At 48.7% G+C, this 15,388-nt stretch overlaps 1 pseudogene; it reads right to left on the reverse strand.

Moving 5' to 3' along the window:
• Positions 1–13,430: 13,430 nt before the first annotated feature.
• LOC142210091 (uncharacterized) lies at positions 13,431–15,050 on the reverse strand (annotated as a pseudogene).
• Positions 15,051–15,388: the final 338 nt, after the last annotated feature.

Raw genomic sequence — 15,388 nt, forward strand, 5'->3', positions numbered from 1 at the left:
GTAGTGTTATCTGCGCTAGACAGGGCATCTTGAGGCGATGTAGACATTTTTGCAAAGATTAGGATACTGTCTCTTTAAGTAAAATAATAAGGCTTCTGTCTCTTTTATGAAATGCAAATCTCAGCAAATACAAAGTCACTTTATAAAATGCACTTATCTGTATCCCAGGAATGGCAGGTAACAGCAGACAATGGCAGTGGAGGTTCTGTAGATTTGTCCCAAGGACTTCCTTGGTTAGAGATATACGTGTGAGGTCCCAGATGTACGGATGAGACAAGTCCATCAACTTCAGCGCTTGTAAGATTAGAGCTTCAGAGGAAAACACTCTCTGAGAAGGGCCTTGAGGACAGAGGAGAAGGCATCTCTGCTTGGTGTACCCTGATAGTGGGCAGCCATCATCCATGCTCCATGTGTTCAGTCTGCTAGCTGTCTCATGTCTTAGGGTGCATGCACACTGAGTAACGCCGGGCGTGTATGAGAGCCGTACACGCCGGCGTTACAGCAGACTGCCGAACACTTCCCATTCACTTCAATGGGAGCGCTCGTAACAGCGGCGTTTACGAGCGCTCCCATTGAAGTGAATGGGAAGTGTTCGGCAGCCCTGCTGTAACGCCGGCGTGTACGGCTCTCATACACGCCCGGCGTTACTCAGTGTGCATGCACCCTTAGACTTGTAGCCCCACACAAAAGAAATCAGCCAAAAACGTCCCCAACCCCCTCTAGAGGGGTGGTCACTCAACTCTCCCTCCAGGCCAGTCAAGGGAGCCTGATTGGTCCTGGAGGTCAGCTAATCATAATGGACACTCCCTTTACAGTACCAACTCAAATTACAATGGTAAAGTATAGGCAGGTGCAGTTCACAAAAACATCCACAAGATGGCGCATTAATAGACCCCCTGTGTGCTGGCTCTGGAAGAATAGAAATATATAGAAGGAATGAAGGGGGAGGAAAATATTTACCTTATATGAAAATGTCCATACTATCTCGGTCTGCAGTAGAGCGAATTGGACTAGCAGTACTGGGACATTACACCTGTGCCTGGGATTGTTCCATTCGGGAAACTACAGCATCCAGTTCTTGTTTAGTGGGCAGAGCTTGAATAAGGTCCCGAAGTAGCTGAAAGTCCGCAGAGGCAATATGGGCTGCCGAGCAGGGCAGGGAGGCTGAATCCAAGGATTGCATGTCATGTCCAGGGAGGGTGGCAGACAGTGAAGGAGGTGGCTGTGATTGGCGTAGCGGAGGAGATGGAGGAGCCATGTCATCAGTGCCAGACCCTGTAGCCGAGGTTCCAGATCGGGACAGGAAGGTAGAGATTGATGGTGAGTGAGTAAGAGAGCGGCCCGGGGTGCGGGAAGGAGCAGTAGAGGTGTTAGGACATCTTCTGGACATATCACAGTGGGAAGCGACCATAGAAGGTAATGAAGGTACACTCGCAGTATCACCAGGCCTTACATGAGGCGGTCACACAGTTCCATAATCAAGCCCGGTACCCATGAGGTGCCAAAGGAGCAATGGGAGAAGTGCTAGTTCCGTGGGGATATACTGCAGAGCGTATAACACACAGCAAGTGGAGGAAGGTGAGGAGCACCCCCTGATGGTGGAGTAGGGGCTCAGCACTCCCTTCACACCACTGCAGCTCACAACAACAAAAATTCTCTGCTAGGAATGTCTCTGAAGAGGGTAAGAAAGTCCAAAAAAAACCCAGCAGAGAGTACTCACAGTGTTGTCAGAATGTCCCAGCAGAAAGTGTCAGGATGGGAGCCAAACAGCAGAGGGAGGTGAGGTGTCTCCACTTCAGGCAATGCAGGGATGCCAGGAGCAAGTAGATCAAGGGCCCAATACAGTGAAGCCTTCAAGGAGCAGCAGGCTGTATGTCCCCACAGATGCTGCAGGAGGATCAGGAAGACCAGAGGAGGGACACCAGAGGACCTCGCCGAGCCAGGAGTCACTGAAGAGCAGCAGGCAGGATCCACCGGAGGCAGCCACCTACAGAGAAGCCAGCCGGGAGGTAGGCCGCGAATCCAAGATGGCGGCTGCAGCGTTATGAAGAGGAGGCAGCACTGCAGGGGAAGAAACCGGCAGGCGGAGGACACCAGGAGGCACCAGAGGATCTCCACCGGGAAGGAGAGGGAACGGACGGTCAGGCAGGTAAGCCGATGCAGTCAGTTCCACAGCGCAGGGTGTAAGGAACCGGGTAGGCCGCGAGGCCAAGATGGTGGCCGGTCTCAGGTAGTGCAGCAGGCCGCAGGATCCACAACCGCCCAGGACCACGCAGGAGCTGACAGATGGCGCCCAGATTTAGCAGACGGAGGCTTGGGGGAGAGCCTCAGGGCAGCCCAGGAGTTTGTGCAGCAGGATGGCGCCGGTAAATTTAGGATAGAGAGCGAAGACACGGAGAGCGTACTGTGCGTAGTGTACTGTGGGGGAGAGATTTGGGGTGCATGGTGTACTGTGGGGGAGAGATGTGGGGTGCATGGTGTACTGTGGGGGAGAGATGTGGGGTGCATGGTGTACTGTGGGGGAGAAATGTGGGGTGCATAGTGTACTGTGGGGGAGAGATGTGGGGTGCATGGTGTACTGTGGGGGAGAGATGTCGGGTGCATGGTGAACTGTTGGGGTTGGATGTGGGGTACACGATTGACTGTGGGGGAGAGGTGGGGTGCGAAGTGCAGGGTGTATTGAGGGGGAAGATACAGTAGGTGGACTGCAGGGAGTAGTGTAGAGGGAGAGAGATGTAAGATTTGGGGGAGAGGTGTGGGCGGAGGGTGTAGTTTGGGGGGAAAGAATTGGGGTGCATGGTGAACTGTGGGGAGAGATGTGGGGTGCATGGTGTACTGTGGGGGAGAGATGTGGGGTGCATGGTGAACTGTGGGGGAGAGATGTGAAGTGCATGATGTACTGTGGGGTAAAGATGTGGGGTGCATGGTGTACTGTGGGGGAGAGATGTGGGGTGCATGGTGTACTGTGGGGGAGAGATGTGGGGTACACGGTGTACTGTGGGGGAGAGATGTGGGGTGCACAGTGTACTGTGGGGGATAGATGTGGTGTGCATGGTGTACTGTGGGGGAGAGATGTGGGGTGCATGGTGTACTGTGGGGGAGAGATGTGGGGTGCATGGTGTACTGTGGGGGAGAGATGTGGGGTGCACAGTGTACTGTGGGGGAGAGATGTGGGGTGCACAGTGTACTGTGGGGGAGAGATGTGGGGTACACAGTGTACTGTGGGGGAGAGATGTGGGGTGCACAGTGTACTGTGGGGGAGAGATGTGGGGTGCATGGTGTACTGTGGGGGAGAAATGTGGGGTGCATGGTGTACTGTGGGGAAGAGATGTGGGGTGCATGGTGTACTGTGGGGGAGAGATGTCGGGTGCATGGTGAACTGTGGGGGTTGGATGTGGGGTACACGATTGACTGTGGGGGAGAGGTGGGGTGCATGGTGTACTGTGGGGAGAGATGTGGGGTGCATGGTGTACTGTGGGGAGAGATGTGGGGTGCATGGTGTACTGTGGGGGAGAGATGTCGGGTGCATGGTGAACTGTGGGAGTTGGATGTGGGGTACACGATTGACTGTGGGGGAGAGGTGGGGTGCATGGTGTACTGTGGGGAGAGATGTGGGGTGCATGGTGAACTGTGGGGGAGAGATGTGGGGTGCATGGTGAACTGTGGGGGTTGGATGTGGGGCGCATGGTGAACTGGGGGGGGGATGTGGGGTGCCTGGTGAATTGAGGGGGGGATTAGATCTGTGTTCCTTTAGGGGATGCCAAGCTATGGTTGTTGCTTGGTGGATTTAGGGTAAGTTCACACAGGTTTTTTGTTCCTTTAGGGGATGCTTAGCTATGGTTGATGCTTGGTGGATTTAGGGTAAGTTCACACGGGGTTTTTTGGACAGGATTTTGAGGTCGTATCTGCCTCAAAATACTGACCAAAAAGACAGCTCCAATTGAAATCAATGGGAGCGGTTCAGTTCTTCTTTCCGGGAGCTGTTTGTTCCAGCTCCCGTAAGAAAGAACGGACATGCTCATTCCTCAGGTGGAGTCACCTCGCTATATAACATATATATGCGCCCCACCCTGTATATGCGCCCCACCCTGTATATGCGCGCATATATATATATATATATATATATATATATATATATATATATGTGACCCACCCTATATATGCGCGCACATATATATGCGCGCACATATATATGCGCACACATATATATGCGCCCCACCCTAAATATGCGCGCGCATATATATGCGCCCCACCCTGTATATGCGCGCACATATATATGCGCGCACATATATATGCGCCCCACCCTGTATATGCGCCCCATCCTGTATATGCGCACATATGTATGCGCCCCACCCTATATATGCGCCGCACATATATATGCGCCCCACCCTGTATATGCACCGCACATATATATGCGCCCCACCCTGTATATGCGTCGCACATATGTATATGCGCGCACATATATATGCGCCCCTCCCTGTATATGCGCGCACATATACATGCGCGCACATATATATGCGCCCCTCCCTGTATATGCGCCCCACCCTGTATATGCGCCTCACCCTGTATATGCGCGCACATATGTATGCGCGCACATATGTATGCGCCCCACCCTATATATGCGCCGCACATATATATACGCGCACATTTATATGCGCACCACCCTGCATATGCATGCACATATATATGCGCGCACATATATAGACGCGCACATATATATGCACCCCACCTTGTATATGCGTGCACATATGTATGCGCGAACATATATATGCGCGCACATATAGATGCGCCCCACCCTGTATATGCGCGCACATATATATGCGCCCCAACCTGTATATGCACCCCACCCTGTATATGTGCGCACATATGTATGCGCGAACATATGTATGCGCGCACATATAGATGCGCCCCACCCTGTATATGCGCGCACATATATATGCGCCCCACCCTATATATGCACCGCACATATATATATGCGCCCCACCCTGTATATGCGCCGCACATATATCTGTGCCCCACCCTGTATATGCACATATATATACACCCACATATATATGCGCCCACATATATATGCGCGCACATATATATGCGCCCCACCTTGTATATGCGTGCACATATTATTATTATTATTATTATTTATTTATATAGCACCATTAATTCCATGGTGCTTTACATTTGGGGGTTACATACAATACACAGAATATACAGGTAGATATAATGCTAACAATGACCGACTGGTACAGTGAGGTAGAGGGCCCTGCCCGCGAGGGCTTACAATCTATATATGCGCCCCACCCTGTATATGCGCCCCACCCTGTATATGCGTGCACATATATATGCGCGCACATATATATATGCGCCCCACCCTATTTATGCGCCGCACATATATATTCGCGCAAATATATATGCACCCCACCCTGTATATGCGTGCACATATATATGCACCCCACCCTATATATGCGCTGCACATATATATGCGCCCCACCTTGTATATGCGCCGCACAGATATGCACGCACATATATATGTGCCGCACATATATGCGCGCACATATATATGCGTGCACATATATATGCGCTCTTCCCTGTATATGCGCGCACATATATATGCGTGTACATATATATGCGCCCCACCCTGTATATGCGCGCACATATATATGCGCCCCACCCTATTTATGCGCCGCACATATATATGCACGCACATATATATGCGCCCCACCCTGTATATGCGAGCACATATATATGCGCGCACATATATATGCGCCCCACCCTATATATGCGCCGCACATATATATGCGCACACATATATTTGCACGCACATATATTTGCGCCCCACCCTGTATATGCGCGCACATATATATGCGCCCCACCCTATTTATGCGCCGCACATATATATGCACGCACATATATATGCGCCCCACCCTGTATATGCGAGCACATATATATGCGCGCACATATATATGCGCCCCACCCTAATATGCGCGCACATATATATGCGCATATACAGGGTGGGGCGCATATATATGTGCGCGCATATACACACATATATATGCACACACACATTCCATTTTTCTGTCTGCAACATTGTCTAGCTTCTCCAATGGTAGTTCTGTGGCTCAGCCCCATTGTCTACGTACTGAACTCTACTCGGTTCACAGGTACCATACTGAAGACCCTGCCTCTGTCCTATGGAGACATCTTGGGGCTTTTTGAATCTATGGAACCAGCTACCCCCAATGGCCAGGGGCGAGACTTCTGCACTACAAATACAGGAGGAAAGTATATCCATTTACACTCATAAATTATTATTCTGGAAGGGGGCAAATAATTTTTAAGTTTTATGTGCACGCATATATATATATATATATATATATATATATATATATATATATATATATATATACATATATATATATATATATATATATATATATATGTGTGTGTGTGTGCATATAAATCAAATCAAATGAAATCAAGAAGCTTTATTGGCACGTCCGAATAGGTATTTGGCATTGCCAAAGCTAGTAAAGTGGGCGGGGGGGGGGGGGGGGGAGTTGGATTCGGGAGGGTATGGGGGGGTGGTTTGGGTTATAACAGTCCATGGAGTCTCATCTTCCTCTTTGTTGGTGACCGCTATATGGGGAGGTGGGGTTGCATATATATATATATATATATATATATATATATATATATGTGTGGGTATATGTGCATGTGTGTGCGCACATATATATGCGCGCACATATATATGCGCCCCACCCTGTATATGCGCCACACATATATATGCGCGCACATATATATGTGCCCCACCCTGTATATGCGCCGCACATATATATGCGTGCACATATATATGCGCCCCACCCTGTATATGCGCGCACATATATATGCGCGCACATATATATGCGCTCCACCCTGTATATGCGCCCCACATATATATGTGTACACATATATATTCACGCACATATATATGCGCCCCACCCTAAATATGCGTGAACATATATATGCGCCCCACCCTGTATATGCGCCCCACCCTGTATATGCACCCCACCCTGTATATGCGCTGCACATATATATATGTGATCCACCCTGTATATGCGCGCACATGTATATGCGCGCACATATATATGCGCGCACATATATATGTGCGCACATATACAGTCCTATGAAAAAGTTTGGGCACCCCTATTAATCTTAATCATTTTTAGTTCTAAATATTTTGGTATTTGCAACAGCCATTTCAGTTTGATATATCTAATAACTGATGGACACAGTAATATTTCAGGATTGAAATGAGGTTTATTGTACTAACAGAAAATGTGCAATATGCATTAAACCAAAATTTGACCGGTGCAAAAGTATGGGCACCTCAACAGAAAAGTGACATTAATATTTAGTAGATCCTCCTTTTGCAAAGATAACAGCCTCTAGTCGCTTCCTGTAGCTTTTAATCAGTTCCTGGATAAAGGTATTTTGGACAAACAATTCAAGTTCAGTTAAGTTAGATGGTCGCCGAGCATGGACAGCCCGCTTCAAATCATCCCACAGATGTTCAATGATATTCAGGTCTGGGGACTGGGATGGCCATTCCAGAACATTGTAATTGTTCCACTGCATGAATGCCTGAGGATTTGGAGCGGTGTTTTGGATCATTGTCTTGCTGAAATATCCATCCCCGGTGTAACTTCAACTTCGTCACTGATTCTTGAACATTATTCTCAAGAATCTGCTGATACTGAGTGGAATCCATGCGACCCTCAACTTTAACAAGATTCCCGATGCCGGCATTGGCCACACAGCCCCAAAGCATGATGGAACCTCCACCAAATTTTACAGTGGGTAGCAAGTGTTTTTCTTGGAATGCTGTTTCTTTTTGGACGCCATGCATAACGCCTTTTTTTTTATAACCAAACAACTCAATTTTTGTTTCCAAAATGAAGCTGCCTTGTCCAAATGTGCTTTTTCATACCTCAGGCAACTCTATTTGTGGCGTACGTGCAGAAACGGCTTCTTTCTCATCACTCTCCCATACAGCTTCTATTTGTGCAAAGTGCGCTGTATAGTTGACTGATGCACAGTGACACCATCTGCAGCAAGATGATGCTGCAGCTCTTTGGAGGTGGTCTGTGGATTGTCCTTGACTGTTCTCACCATTCTTCTTCTCTGCCTTTCTGATATTTTTCTTGGCCTGCCACTTCTGGGCTTAACAAGAACTGTCCCTGTGGTCTTCCATTTCCTTACTATGTTCCTCACAGTGGAAACTGACAGGTTAAATCTCTGAGACAACTTTTTGTATCCTTCCCCTGAACAACTATGTTGAACAATCTTTGTTTTCAGATCATTTGAGAGTTGTTTTGAGTAGCCCATGATGCCACTCTTCAGAGGAGATTCAAATAGGAGAACAACTTGCAATTGGCCACCTTAAATACCTTTTCTTATGATTGGATACATCTGGCTATGAAGTTCAAAGCTCACTGAGGTTACAAAACCAATTTTGTGCTTCAGTAAGTCAGTAAAAAGTAGTTAGGGGAATTCAAATCAATAAAATGATAAGGGTGCCCATACTTTTGCACCGGTCAAATTTTGGTTTAATGCATATTGCGCATTTTCTGTTAGTACAATAAACCTCATTTCAATCCTGAAATATTACTGTGTCCATCAGTTATTAGATATATCAAAATGAAATGGCTGTTGCAAACACCAAAATATTTAGAACAAAAAATGATTAAGATTAATAGGGGTGCCCAAACTTTTTCATAGGACTGTATATGTGCGCACATATATATGCGCCCCACCTTGTATAAGCGCGCACATATATATGTGCGCACATATATATAAGCCCCTCCCTGTATATGTGCGCACATATATATATGCGCGCGCATATATATGCGCCCCACCCTGTATATGCATGCACATATGTATGCGCCCCACCCTATATATGCGCCGCACATATATATGCGCGCACATATATATGCGCCCCACCCTGTATATGCGTGCACATATATATGCGCGCACATATATATGCGCCCCACCCTGTATATGCACCGCACATAGATATGCGCCCCACCCTATATATGCGTCGCATTCATTCAGCACAGTTTACTATACAATTGTATAGTGAATACTGGATATTAACGGAAAACAGCGGCTTCACTCACAAAACTGCCGATGTTACAAGCAGTGTGGTTTCTGAGTAATACAGCACTTATCTACTACATATAAGCAGTATACAGTACTACATACCTCCCAACTTTTGAAGAACCGAAAGAGGGACAAAATGTGCGCTAAGCGCCGCGGTAAATTTAGCCTCGCCCACTTTTGTGTTGACTCCGCCCACTCGTTAATTTTTCATGTGCCCGCACACAGTATAATCCTCCTACAGTCACCCGGAAATTATATTTCCCCCCTCTATCTCTCCCCCAGTTTCATATACACCCTTCATCTGCCCCCAGTTTCATGTCCCCCTTCCATCTCTGCCCCCAGATTCATGTCCCCACATCTCTGCCCCCAGTTTCATGTCCCCTCCATCTCTGCCCCCAGTTTCATGTCTCTCCATCTCTGCCCCTAGATTCATGTTCCCCCTCCATCTCTGCCCCCAGATTCATGTCCCCCATCTCTGCCCCCAGATTCATGTCCCCCCATCTCTGCCCTCAGATTCATGTCCCCCCATCTCTGCCCTCAGATTCATGTCCCCCCATCTCTGCCCCCAGATTCATGTCGCCTCCATCTCTGCCCCAGATTCATGTTTCCACATCTCTGCCCCCAGATTCATGACCAGGTCCTTACGGCATCTAGTATTTAGTCACAACCCTCTCTTTTCAGCACATCTCTTGCTGCTACAGCACAGGACCCTTCTTGTCACAGAGCTCACTTCCTGTTGATGGTGATGCAGTTGACTATCTCTAGTGCGAGGCATCAAAACTGCTATCCCAGCACATTGCCAGGCTTGTAGGAGTCCAAAATGTCCCAGTAATTACCTCTAATCAGACTTTGCAACCTAGAACAATATGTTTCTTAACTACAATATGTCCTGAATTACATTTCTCATTCACAAATATTGCAAGCCCTCCTTTCTTGCACTTACCGCTGTCCAGCGTCCTGTCCGCATGAAGACGTTTGAAGCCCTCCAAGAAAGCAAGTGTGTCCGGCATGATTTCAGCCAAGCATCTACCCCCAACTCAACTATATCAATAAACGATGATGACACAATGAAGGAGATCCTCAAATCCCAAAACCCGTGGAACCAAATACATATATATCTTCCTCTAGCACCAGGAATATTACTCCCAGACGTTACCCACCAGCTCGGGGCACCAATCTCTTAAAGCTACTTGGTGCTCATCATCCCTTCTAGTCCACTACAGAATAAACTCATTCAGAGCCACCAAATGGCCTGAGAAGTCCAGCCCCTACCGCGGGACCCTCCCCACCACAACCATTAGGACAGAACACTCATTATACTTTATATGCATACTCATCATACAGAATCTCAACTAGGCTATGAATATTTTACTGGGTAACATTGCTAAGAAACTCTGCATTATATTGTTATATACTGTACACACACTGGGCAGCTGAAATTACACCTTGAGGTCAGTCCAACCAGTAACATTCCTCAATGGGGCCCATCTTCTCTATCTCTATCTACTACCATGTAGGCACATACCCCTAGCTCACAGAAATAAGAGGGCTCTAGTACAAGGGAAGAGCCAGCTAGAAGAATATTAAGCATACCTCCCAACCGTCCCAGATTCTGTGGGACATTCCCGTATTTCAGGTTGTGTCCTGTGGTCCTGGTCGGTGGGAGGTATGTCCGGAGGAAGCAGATGAGTTGAACACAGAGGTGAGTGAAGTAGGAGCTGTCGGCATACAGCTCCTGCTTCACCGCTGAGCTCCGGCTCCTGGAGAGGTAGGCGCGATGTGAGTGACGTCAACTCCGTGAGTGAGACTGCAGAAACAGCTGCAGAGGAGCAAGGATAGGTGAGTATCACTGTTTTTTATGTTACCTTGAGGGCAAATTGAGGGGGAACATAATGAAGGGGGCACATGAAACTAGGGGTAAATGAAGGGGAGGGGGACAACTGGGTACAGAGATGGAGGGAGGGCATGAAACTGGGGGCAGAGATGGAGAGGGGACAAGAATCTATGGGCAGAGATGGAGGACGGACATGAAACTAGGGACAAAGATGGAGGGGGACATGAAACTGGAGGCAGAGATGGAGGGGGAAACATGAAACTGGGGGCAGAGCTCGAGGTGGGAACATGAAACTGTGGGCAGAGATGGAGGGGTGACATGAAACTGGGGGCAAAGATGGAGCAGGGACATGAAACTGGGGGCATAGATCGAGGGAGTAGACAAGAAAATATGGGCAGAGATGTAGGGGGAACATGAAACTGGGGGTAAAAATGGAGGGGAGGGGGACGACAAAACTGGGGGCGGAGATGAAGGGGGGACAACAAAATGGGGGCAAAAATGATGGGGGAAATGAAATTGGGGGCAGAGATGGAGGTTGGATATGAAACTGAGGGCAAAGATGATGGTGGAGATGAAACTGGGGGCATAGATGGAGGGGGACATGAAACTGGGGGCAAAAAAGGAGGGGGGACAAGAAACTAGTGGCGGAGATGGAGGGGGGACATGAAACAGGGGGCAAAGAAGGAGGGGAATTCAATGCTGAGGCTTTGTTTACACCTTATGTAACTTCCCATAAATCTCAGTTAGGCTAAGGCCCCATGTAGCGGGAGTCAGTGAAAAAGTGCTGAGGGAAAAACCGTGACAGAAATGCATTGTGGTTTTTCCTGCAGCGCTTTTCACAGAACTTCTGCGGACTTTCTACTTCTATTATACCTATAGGGAAACCTCCAGCATTTCTGTAGGTATTATTGACATGCTTCGATTTCCAAGAACACAACGGTTTTGGAATTCTCCTTATTTCCACTGCTTGTATTTTTCTGCGTTGTGTGAATGGGATTTTCTAGAATCCCATCCACTTTGCAGGGACTGTAAAATGCCACCGTTTTTGCCACATGGGGCCCCGAGCTATGAAGCCCTGTGCAATGTATTTCTCACTCTGATTGCCAAAACAATACGTTACAAGAAAAATAAGAAATCTGCTTCTATGGACAACGTGCAGCTATGGGCATGTTGGAACCCGGCCTTATATGGACAATCCCTGCTCTACATGAAGATTCCTTGGCGGTAAACTGATAGTTACGGGTCTGGCAGCTCATACCAACACTCATCATTTGTTAACACTGGGGGAAACTGCGTCCTCACCAGGTCACATGTCACAGTTTATTGCTGTATTTCCTTGACCAGTGTATCGCCAAGTCGCATCTCTATTGTTCTTTACCTAGAATAAATACTCAACACACAAGGAATGGATTAAATGGCCACAGCAGCCTTTTATTAATACATAACAAACATAAATAACCATTTTAAAGTGCCAACCCAAAACATCCTCCATTTTCCCACAATGGTGGTCCTTGAGGCTCCAACAACCCCCGTATTCCAGTCCCTGAGCACCATCTATTACCCCTAGCTGCTTTAACACCAGCTCAAGGGCACCTGTTTAATTTTAATTCCGGTTCTCCTTTTAATTATTACCCTCTAAACCGAATTAACTTTTCTCCTAACCAGAGTAAACCAATTAACCAAGATCCCAAATGTCCCGGGGAGTCCAGCCCCTACCTTGGGGCCCTCCCCACCACCAACCTTCCTGTTACTCCAGCCTCAAGGACCCCCACCGCCACGACGAACACCAATGACACCTTATCGGTGAGCGTCCCGCCACATCCTCAACGCGGTTTCAGTACCCTGCTGTAAATCGAGGCACCACAAGTCAATCCCCATTTAAATGTACCCCATCCCGCCTCCAAAAAGCACCCGAACCAGCCTCGAGCCCATAATGCCGCACAGACAACGCCCCGTTACGGGCCATGAAACGCCCCACAGCCCGATTAACTTTAATCCAGGCCTTATTCAGCCGATCAACTGACCGGGCGTCCTTCCAAACCTTCCACGGCACCATATCCGACCAAATTGTCACCATACCTGGAAACAGTGCCCACAGCCTCAACAAATCAAATTTAATATCATTGATCAAGTCACAGAAAGGACGCCAGCCAATATAATTTCCCCCCACGTGCAGCAGCAGGACGTCCGGCGGCCGATCCAACCTGGCAAAACGATGAAATTCACCCAAAACCCGGCCCCATAACATACCTCGAAGCCCCAGCCACCGTATCGTGGCCACCTCCCGCGCAAAACCCAATTGCCTGCCGTCCGGACGTACAGCTGCCCGCTCCGCGCCCCAGAAAACAAAAGAATGGCCCATGACCCAGACCAAACAAGGACCGGCACCTGAAAAACCAAAGAACATATCACAAACAACCTCCTCGCAACAATAAAACCCCCGCAATCCCAACCTCAAAGCATGCTAAACCAAGCCCTCCGGGCGGATATAAGACCGAAAACGCACCAACTCCCAACGTCCAATTAGTTTAATCACCTCCTCCCCCAAACCCCACCTGGCCGCCTCCGTCGCCGCACCGATTCTAAAAGAATGCCCGCAAAAACGTTCACCTCCCCGACCAACCAGATGCAAACACTTCCGAAAAACTCCCAAAAACTGGAATCGGGACAGAAATGTACCATCCTTATGAACCAGAAGGGGGCCAGTCGCCCCACCCCTGTCCAACAAAAAAGTGCGCGTACACAAAACTGGACAAATGCAACACCTCGGCACCTCAAACAAACATCTACATCCCTTGGCCTCCTGATCAGTTTTAGACCGGCGAAGCCGCACATCCACCCTATCCTCATAGACATCAATGTCCTCCCAGAACAAACCCCAAGGCCATGACCTTGACCCGCTCACCAATTCCCCTAGCCGAAACGCCCCAAAAAACGCCAGAGAGAACGCCGCTCGAAACAGTAACCCCTCCCCAGCATCTGTACAAACCTCACCCACAACCGAGCCCAACTCCATTAGCAGCAAAAAAGAGACTGGTTTGCGATCATCCTCCAACGCCCGTAAATGACGCCACCCTTTTACCGCTCTTTGCACCAAAAAAAGACTTAGTAAAGTCTTTTAACCCCCTACTTTTAAAACCGAACGCTAGCCCCGCCAAACCCGAATTCATCTTACACACTGACCACCCGGCCTCTTTACAATGGCCCACAAACAAAACCAGTGCCATCTCCACATCCTCTGCACCCGCCGTCAACAAGGCCAACCACCGCCCCCACTCATCCCAAGCTTTCCCATAAGCTAGCCACGTATTTCCACTAATGAGGCACGAATCAAAGATTCTGCCGACCTACCGGCACGTCCCACAACTCCGTCGGCCATGGCAACCCGTATTCCTCCGCTTCCGGCACCAGAGTCCTGAATCGCTCCCACTGTAGGCACACCTGGGACATGCACCGCCACCACACACGCATTCAAACGCAGACACTCTAAAACCAAACGCTGCAGCACACGAACTACAGGAGGTGAGGACGCGGATAACCTATTCAACGCCTGCACCACCCCTAGGTTATCGCAATGAAAACGGACCCTATTATTCCGAAAAAACTCCCCCCAAACTATAACCGAAACTAAAATTGGAAAAAGCTCCAATAAAGCCAAATTCTTAACTAAACCGCTAGACACCCAAACATCCGGCCATGAACCCACGCACCAACTACCCCCAAAATACGCCCCAAAACCCACACTGCCAGCTGCGTCCGTAAACAACTCAAAATCCGCCGCCTCCACCACATCTCCCATCCACAGAGATCTCCCATTGTACTGCATCAAAAATGACTCCCAAACCCCCAAATCACCCCGCAACTCACTCCCCAACCGTACAAAATGAGATGGAACGGTTACCCCGGCCGACGCCGACGCCAAACGCTGCGAAAACACTCTGCCCATGGGCATAATCCGACAGGCGAAGTTCAATTTGCCTAAAAGAGACTGCAGCTCCCGCAGCCGCAGCTTTTTTAGCCGACACGCTCTCTGAACATCCGCCCTCAAACCAGATAACTTGTCGTCAGGAAGGCGACACTCCATACGGACCGTATCAATGGTAATGCCCAAAAAACTCAGTTCGGTTGTCGGACCTTCCGTTTTTTTCGCGCGCCAAAGGCACCCCAAAATCCGACGCCACCCTCTCAATCGTGCGCAATAACAAAGAACAAACGGAAGAACCCCCAGGGCCAATGCATAAAAAGTCATCCAAATAATGGATAACCGATGCACAGCCGGATACGTCCCTCACCACCCATTCCAAAAAACAGCTAAACTTTTCAAAATAGGCGCACGAAAGAGAACACCCCATTGGCAAACAACAATCGACGTAAAACATCCCTTCCCAATGACAACCCAGCAAATGTTGGCTATCCGGATGC

This window comes from Leptodactylus fuscus, chromosome 6 (assembly GCF_031893055.1).
Source record: "Leptodactylus fuscus isolate aLepFus1 chromosome 6, aLepFus1.hap2, whole genome shotgun sequence".
NCBI classification, from domain to species: Eukaryota; Metazoa; Chordata; class Amphibia; order Anura; family Leptodactylidae; genus Leptodactylus; species Leptodactylus fuscus.